The sequence below is a fragment of the Saccopteryx bilineata genome, chromosome 5, assembly GCF_036850765.1.
Source record: "Saccopteryx bilineata isolate mSacBil1 chromosome 5, mSacBil1_pri_phased_curated, whole genome shotgun sequence".
NCBI classification, from domain to species: domain Eukaryota; kingdom Metazoa; phylum Chordata; class Mammalia; order Chiroptera; family Emballonuridae; genus Saccopteryx; species Saccopteryx bilineata.
Genome location: NC_089494.1, coordinates 32,826,470 through 32,835,316, shown reverse-complemented (window position 1 = coordinate 32,835,316; position 8,847 = coordinate 32,826,470). Strand labels below are relative to the sequence as shown.

Here is an 8,847-nt window from a genome sequence, read left to right as displayed (position 1 = left end):
CAGTAATAAGAGGGAAGTTCATATCACTTCAGGCCTATATGAACAAATAAGAGAGAGCCCAAGTGAACCACTTAACTTCACACCTTAAGGAACTAGAAAAAGAAGAACAAAGACAACCCAACACCAGCCAAAGAAAGGAAATAATAAAAACCAGAACAGAAATAAATGAAATAGAGAACAGAGAAACTATAGAAAAAATTAATAAAACAAGGAGCTGGTTCTTTGAAAAGATCAACAAAATTGACAAACCCTTGGCAAGACTCACCAAGGAAAAAAGAGAAAGGACTCATATAAACAAGATCCAAAATGAAAGAGGAGAAATCACCACAGACATCATAGATATACAAAGAATTATTGTAGAATACTACGAAAAACTATATGCCACCAAATTCAACAATCTAGAAGAAATGGATAAATTCCTAGAACAATACGACTTTCCTAGACTGAGTCATGAAGAAGCAGAAAGCCTAAACAGACTAATTAGCAGAAAGGAAATAGAAAGAACTATTAAAATCTTCCCCCAAAATAAAAGTCCAGGCCCAGACGGTTATACTAGTGAATTCTATCAAACATTCAAAGAAGACTTGGTTCCTATTCTACTCAAAGTCTTCCAAAAAATTGAAGAAGAAGCAATACTTCCAAACACATTTTATGAGGCCAACATAACCCTCATACCGAAACCTCATGTGGCAAGGAGGGCACAAAAAAAGAAAACTACAGACCAATATCTCTAGTGAATACAGATGCTAAAATACTAAACAAAATACTGGGAAATTGAATACAACAACATATTAAAAAATAGTACATCATGATCAAGTGGGATTCATCCTAGAATCTCAAGGATGTTTCAACATACGTAAAACGGTTAACGTAATACACCATATCAACAAAACAAAGAACAAAACCCACATGATCTTATTAATAGATGCAGAAAAGGCATTCGATAAAATACAACACAATTTTATGTTTAAGACACTCAACAAAATGGGTATAGAGGAAAATATCTCAACATGATAAAGGCCATATATGATAAACCATCAGCCAACATCATATTAAATGGCATAAAACTGAGGACTTTCCACCTTAAATCAGGAACAAGCCAGGGTTGTCCACTCTCTCCACTCTTATTTAACGTGGTGCTAGAAGTTCTGGCCAGAGCAATCAGACAAGACAAAGAAATAAAAGGCATCCATATCAGAAAAGAAGAAGTAAAGGTATCACTTTTTGCAAATGATATGATCCTATGCATCGAAAACCCCAAAGACGCCACAAAAAAGATTACTAGAAACAGTAAACCAATACAGTAAGGTTGCAGGATACAAAATCAACATACAAAAGTCCATGGCCTTTCTATATGCCAACAATGAAATATTAGAAAACAAACACAGAAAAATAATCCCCTTCATGATTGCAACAACAACAACAAAAATACCTAGGAATAAACATAACAAAGAATGTGAAGGACCTATATAACAAAAACTACAAAGCATTGTTAAAGAAAATCGAAAGAGATACAATGAGATGGAAAAATATTCCTTGTTCTTGGATAGGAAGAATAAATATAATCAAAATGGCCATATTACCCAAAGCAATTTATAAATTTAATGCAATTCCCATCAAAACTCCTATTACATTTTTTAAAGAAATGAAACAAAAAAATCAGATTTATATGGAACTATAAAAAACCCTGAATAGCCAAAGCAATCCTAAGGAAAAAGAATGAAGCTGGGGGCATTACAATACCTGACTTCAAACTCTATTATAGGGCCACGACAATCAAAACAGCATGGTATTGGCAGAAAAAATAGATACTCAGACCAATGGAACAGAGTAGAAAGTCCAGAAATAAAACCACATATATATGGTCAAATAATTTTCGATAAAGGGGCCAACAACACACAATGGAGAAAAGAAAGCCTCTTCAACAAATGGTGCTGGGAAAACTGGAAAGCCACATGCAAAAGAATGAAACTCGACTACAGCTTCTCCCCTTATACTAAAATTAATTCAAAATGGATCAAAGACCTAAATATAAGACCTGAAACAATAAAGTACATAGAAGAAGACATAGGTACTAAACTCATGGACCTGGGTTTTTTTGGGTTTTTTTATTTTTTTTATTTTTCTGAAGCTGGAAATGGGGATAGACAGTCAGACAGACTCCCGCATGCGCCCGACTGGGATCCACCCGGCACGCCCACCAGGGGGTGACGCTCTGCCCACCAGGGGGCGATGCTCTACCCCTCCGGGGTGTCGCTCTGTCGCGACCAGAGTCACTCTAGAGCCTGGGGCAGAGGCCAAGGAGCCATCCTCAGCGCCCGGGCCATCTTTGCTCCAATGGAGCCCCGCTGCAGGAGGGAAGAGAGACAGAGAGGAAGGAGAGGGGGAGGGGTGGAAAAGCAGATGGGCGCTTCTCCTGTGTGCCCTGGCCGGCAATCGAACCCGGGACCTCTGCACGCCAGGCTGACGCTCTACCACTGAGCCAACCGGCCAGGGTGGACCTGGGTTTTAAAGAGCATTTTATGAATTTGACTCCAAAGGCAAGGGAAGTGAAGGCAAAGATAAATGAATGGGACTACATCAGACTAAAAAGTTTTTGCTCAGCAAGAGAAACTGACAACAAAATAAACAGACAGCCAACTAAATGGGAAATGATATTTTCAAACAACAGCTCAAATAAGGGCCTAATATCCAAAATATACAAAGAACCCATAAAACTCAACAACAAACAAACAGACAATCCAATAAAAAAATGGGAAGAGGACATGAACAGACACTTCTCCCAGGAACAAATACAAATGGCCAACAGATATATGAAAAGATGCTCATCTTCATTAGATATTAGAGAAATGCAAATCAAAACTACAATGAGATACCACCTCACACCTGTGAGATTAGCTATTATCAACAAGACAGGTAATAGCAAATGTTGGAGAGGCTGTGGAGAAAAAGGAACCCTCATCCACTGTTGGTGGGAATGTAAAGTAGTACAACCATTATGGAAGAAAGTATGGTGGTTCCTCAATAAACTAAAAATAGAACTACCTTATGACCCAGCAATCCCTCTACTGGGTATATACCCTAAAAACTCAGAAACATTGATATGTAAAGACACATGTAGCCCCATGTTCATTGCAGCATTGTTCACAGTGGCCAAGACATGTAAACAACCAAAAAGTCCTTCAATACAAGACTAGATAAAGAAGATGTGGCACATATATACTATGGAATACTACTCAGCCTTAAGAAATGATGACATCGGATCATTTACAACAAAATGGTGGGATCTTGATAACATTATATGGAGTGAAATAAGTAAATCAGAAAAAAACAAGAACTACATGATTCCATACATTGGAGGGACAGAAAAACGAGACTAAGAGAAGGGGGGGGGCACAAGAAAACTAGATACAGGGTGATGGAGGACAATCTGACTTTGGGTGATGGGTATGCAACATAATTGAATGACAAGATAACCTGGACATGTTTTCTTTGAATATATGTACCCTGATTTATTGATGTCACTCCATTAACATGAATAAAAATTTATTTATTAAAAAAAAAAAAGTTGTTTGAGACGATGCTGTCAGCCTTGGCCATTCGGAGAATGGAGTCATCTGACTCGCTCATCCTGCAAATAGCCCCACGGATAGCTAGGTTTTAAACAGGCCGTTGAACCTGCCTATCACTTTGTCAACCTCCGCCACGTTTACCTGGACGCGTGGTCCTTGGCGCCAATGATGCGGTTGCTGGCGGAGCATTTCTGGAGCATGCATAGGTCCATGGACTCGCCTGCGAGAACCCCGCGGCGCTGTGAGGACAGCGCTGTGTTCACACTCCGTCCAGACCCCGCTGCCAGCACCGGCCACATGGCCTACCTGCTGCCTCAAGAATCACTTTCTATTCTTTTTTTTGTGTGTGTGTGAGACAGAGTCAGACAGGAAGGGAGAGAGATGAGAAGCATCAATTCTTTCTCGCAGCACCATAGTTGTTCATTGATTGTTTTCTCATATGTGCCTTGATGGAGGGGTGGGGGGAGCAGACCCAGTGATTCCTTGCTCGAGATGAGCCTGCGCTCAAACCGGCGACCTCGGGGTCTCAAACCTGGAACTTCCGCGTCCCAGTCCGATTCTATATCCACTGTGCCACCGCCTGGTCAGGCTCACTTTCTATTCTATAAAGCCAAATTTCCAGGTAGACTGGATTCAAGAGACTCACACTTGTATGCTGTATAATAAAACATACACCTTTTGAATTTTAGACTGAATTTCACTCAAGTTTTGGTCTAGAAAAGACAGTTTAACAGTATTTGCAGCATCAGTAATCTTCTCTATTGTACAGGGTGGGGCAAAAGTAGGTTTACAGTTGTTCATATGGAAAATATTACAATAATTAATAAATAATAATACAAGAATAAACTGTGTTTCGCCTGACCAGGCGGTGGCGCAGTGGATAGAGCGTCGGACTGGGATGCAGAAGACTCAGGTTCGAGACCCCGAGGTCGCCAGCTTGAGCATGGGCTCATCTGGTTTGAGTAAAAGCTCACCAGCTTGGACCCAAGCTCGCTGGCTCAAGCAAGGGGTTACTCAGTCTGCTGAAGGCCTGCAGTCAAGGCACATATGAGAAAGCAATCAATGAACAACTAAGGTGTTGCAATGCGCAACAAAAAACTAATGATTGATGCTTCTCATCTCTCCGTTCCTGTCTGTCTGTCCCTGTCTATCCCTAACTCTGACTCTCTCTCTCTGTCTCTGTAAAAAAATAAAATAAAAAATTTAGCCTGACCAGGTGGTGGCGCAGTGGATAGAGCGTCGGACTGGGATGCCGAGGACCCAGGTTCGAGACCCCAAGGTCACCAGCTTGAGCGCAGGCTCATCTGGTTTGAGCAGAGCTCACCAGCTTGGACCTCAGGTGGCTGGCTCAAGCAAGGGGTTACTTGGTCTGCTGAACGCCCGTGGTCAAGGCACGTATGAGAAAGCAATCAATGAACAACTAAGGTGTTGCAATGAAAAACTAATGATTGATGCTTCTTATCTCTCTGTTCCTTCTGTCTGTCCCTGTCTATCCCTCTCTCTGACTCTCTCTCTGTCTTTGAAAAAAAAAAAAAAAAGAGCCTGACCTGTGGTGGCGCAGTGGATAAAGCGTCGACCTGGAAATGCTGAGGTTGCCGGTTTGAAACCCTGGGCTTGCCTGGTCAAGGCACATATGGGAGTTGATGCTTCCTGCTCCTCCCTACCTTCTCTCTCTCTCTCTCTCTTTTCTCTCTCCCTCTCTGTCTCTCTCTCTCTCCCTTTCTCCTCTCAAAAATGAATATAAAAAAAAAGAGCCATACATTGAAAAAAAAAAAAGAATAAACTGTGTTTCATATACTCACAACTGTGAACCTACTTTTACCACACCCTGTATATTAAAGTTGAAAGTACTAAAGGTCTGATTTGGGCCACCATAATTTAACTGAAAACTTAGAGTAGGGATAGCAATAAATGGGGAGAGCATTTCACAATAAGACATAAAAAAGAGGCTAACAATGGCCCTGGCCGGTTGGCTCAGTGGTAGAGCGTTGGCCTGGTGTGTGGGAGTCCCGGGTTCGATTTCCGGCCAGGGTACACAGGAGAAGCGCCCATCTGCTTCTCCACCCCTCCCCCTCTTCTTCCTCTCTGTCTCTCTCTTCCCCTCCCGCAGTGAGGCTCCATTGGAGCAAAGATGGCCCGGGCGCTGGGGATGGCTCCTTGGCCTCTGCCTCAGGCACTAGAGTGGCTCTGGTCGCAACAGAGCGAAGCCCCGGAGGGGCAGAGCATCGCCCCCTGGTGGGCAAAGCGTCGCCCTCTGGTGGGCGTGCCGGGTGGATCCCGGTCGGGCGCATGCGAGAGTCTGTCTGTCTCTCCCCGTTTCCAGCTTCAGAAAAATACAAAGGGAAAATAAAAGAGGCTAACAGGAAGAGGAAAAGAGATGTTTTAGTTTGGAGAAAAACTATAGGACAGATTTTTACCTTAATTTTGAAATTTATCTATTTAAAAGTATATCAACGGTTGTTTTCTTTGACATGTGCAACTAAAAGAATAAACGTCCCAGTGTTGTAACCAGAATCATTTTAGGTGACAAACAGTAAAAATAAGTCTTGACTGAGAAAGTGAGGGGATACACTGCTCCATACTTCTCTGGTTGTTTGCCATGAAGCAAGAGACTTGACTTAGAGCAAATGATTTCTGAATCCCAATTCTCTCTGCTCCTACCATTCTAGAAGGCTGAATTGAAACTCCTTTAGTCTCACCTTTCCTTATTGAGTGGCCTCCCTTTTCTGCTTTTCCTCACCAACTTAAAAATCTTTCTTACCAAGTTAAAAAAGAAAAAAAAATAACAGTAAGAAAGATAAGTCTTTATAAAATAATCAAGCAGGGTTCAAGTATGGGGTGATTTCTGATTTCAAGGAAGCCATGTTGGGAGAGGGTAACGTAGCTTAAAAATAGTTTTTAGCTTTGGCTGGATAACTCAGTTGATTAGAGCACGGTCTAGAAGCACAGAAGTAGCCGGTTCAATCCCTGGTTAGGGCACATACAGGAACAGATTGACATTCCTGTCTTTCTAAAATCAACAAAATAAACATTAAAAAAAATTTTTTTTTCACATAGTCATTTATCCCATGAATGGGTACTGGGCCCTTATCCATGTGCAGGTTTCAATGGGGAAAGAATAGAGAAATAAGATAACAATGGATTTTCTATGGAAGAAGAGAAGTGCTCATCAGTGGAGGGAGCAAACTGCCTTACTTCACAGTCTTAGCCAAGGCTGCCTGCCTCTCCTCTTACGTTTATTCCACTAGGTCAAGCATTTCCTCTAGATCCTTATATCCATGTTATACCTGGGATGGAGATTCCTGCAACAGGGAGCAAAACGCAAAAGCTTACAAAGATTAGGAAGGTAATATAAACGGGTAAATCTTTTTTTTTCTTTTTTTCTTTATTCATTTTTAGAGAGGAAAGAGAGAGGGAGAGAGAGAGAAGGGGGGAGGAGCTGGAAGCATCAACTCCCATATGTGCCTTGACCAGGCAAGCCCAGGGTTTCAAACCGGCGACCTCAGCATTTCCAGGTCGACGCTTTATCCACTGCGCCACCACAGGTCAGGCTGGGTAAATCTTGTTGGGTAGAAGACAGGAACTGCTGAATTTGGGGAGAATCCAGGTCCCACCTAAAAGGCATTAAAATATAAACAAATTTTAAATATTTGCAGGCCAAACATAACACAGCTGGCTGGCTAAGTTCAGCTCTGAGCTAATCATAGTTTTATTCCTTTCCTAGAGAACAGGGATTAAAGCAGGGGTCCCCAAACTTTTTAGACAGGGGGCCTGTTCACTGTCCCTCAGACCATTGGAGGGCCAGACTATAAAAAAAACTATGAACAAATCCCTATGCACACTGCACATATCTTATTTTAAAGTAAAAAAACAAAAAAGAGAACAAATACAATATTTAAAATAAAGAACAAGTAAATTTAAATCAACAAACTGACCAGTATTTCAATGGGAACTATGCTCCTCTTACTGACCACCAATGAAAGAGGTGCCCCTTCCGGAAGTGCAGCGGGGGGCCGGATAAATGGCCTCAGGGGGCCGCATGTGGCCCGAAGGCCGTAGTTTGGGGACCCCTGGATTAAAGTATTCTCCTTTCAAATGTAGAAAAACTAATTAAGAGGGCTGGCCTGTGGTGGTGCAGTGGATAGTGTGCCAACTTGGAACACCGAGGTCACTGGTTCAAAACCCAGGGCTTGACCGGTCAAGGCACATTCAACAAGTAACCCGTGAACACCTAGAGTGAAGCAACTACTTCTCATCCCCACCACCCCATCTCTCTGTAAAATCAATAAGTAAATTTAAAAAAAAATTAAGAGGAAAATCTAGATAGAGCGTGATTTATGGAGAGTCTACATACCTTAGGAGACACTATTTCCAGAATTTTAGTCAAACTGAATTAAAGCAATTGTGGTTCTATTTCCTTTTTTTTTAAAATTTTTAAAAAAGATTTTATTTATTCAGTTTAGAAAGGAGAGAAATAGAGAGAAGGGAGAGAGAAGGGGGAGGAGCAGGAAGCATCAACTCCCCTATGTGCCTTGACCAGGCAAGCCCAGGGTTTCAAACTGGCAACCTCAGCATTCCAGGTTGAGGCCTTATCTGCTGCGCCACCACAGGCAGGCGGTTTTAATTTCTTACTTTCATTTTTTAAATCAGCCAGGGAATATAAAATATTTTTTTGTAAAGCTCTTTAAAAGAATGAAGCCTAACCCCTCCTAATAGGTCAAAAGTAAATTACAGCCCTTTTTGGTTCTTGCATACACAGTCTGTATGAGGATATAATTTCTGATGTTGCTACAATTTTAATGTTGAAAGATGTCCTATTTTAAAACATATGCAAGTCCTGAATTTATGTGTTATAGTAGAAATAGTCTTCAAATCCAAAAGGATTACTGTTTGGAAGATCGAAAAAATAATTTCTCTTTTGAGAATATGAGAAAATAATGGTTCAGATTTAGGTAAGAAAATAAAATAATATTGAAAGTTATGCAATTTCTAAGATAGGTAACCTGAAGTCACACTTGAGTCAGATATGATCTATGATAGCTTGATACAGTCCTGATCATCTGGGGGTATTTAGCTTATCTGGATAAATGTAGTAATGTCTCATTCCTTCTTCATTATTGTATTTTCATCTTTCATAACAGAAATGTCAGTAGCTGCATTTACCATCTAAAATTTCAAGTAAGTTCTTATAATTGGGGACTGTCAGTTTATACATCTGAAGGCATCTTAATGGAAAGTTAGAGAATACAAAAGCTTTAAAGAGAAAAATGGTACC

The 8,847-nt window shown here is 41.0% G+C and overlaps 1 pseudogene; it reads right to left on the bottom strand.

The window, feature by feature from the left end:
- Positions 1–3,546: 3,546 nt before the first annotated feature.
- On the bottom strand, positions 3,547–3,871 carry LOC136306445 (small ribosomal subunit protein eS21 pseudogene; annotated as a pseudogene).
- Between the last annotated feature and the right edge of the window lie 4,976 nt (positions 3,872–8,847).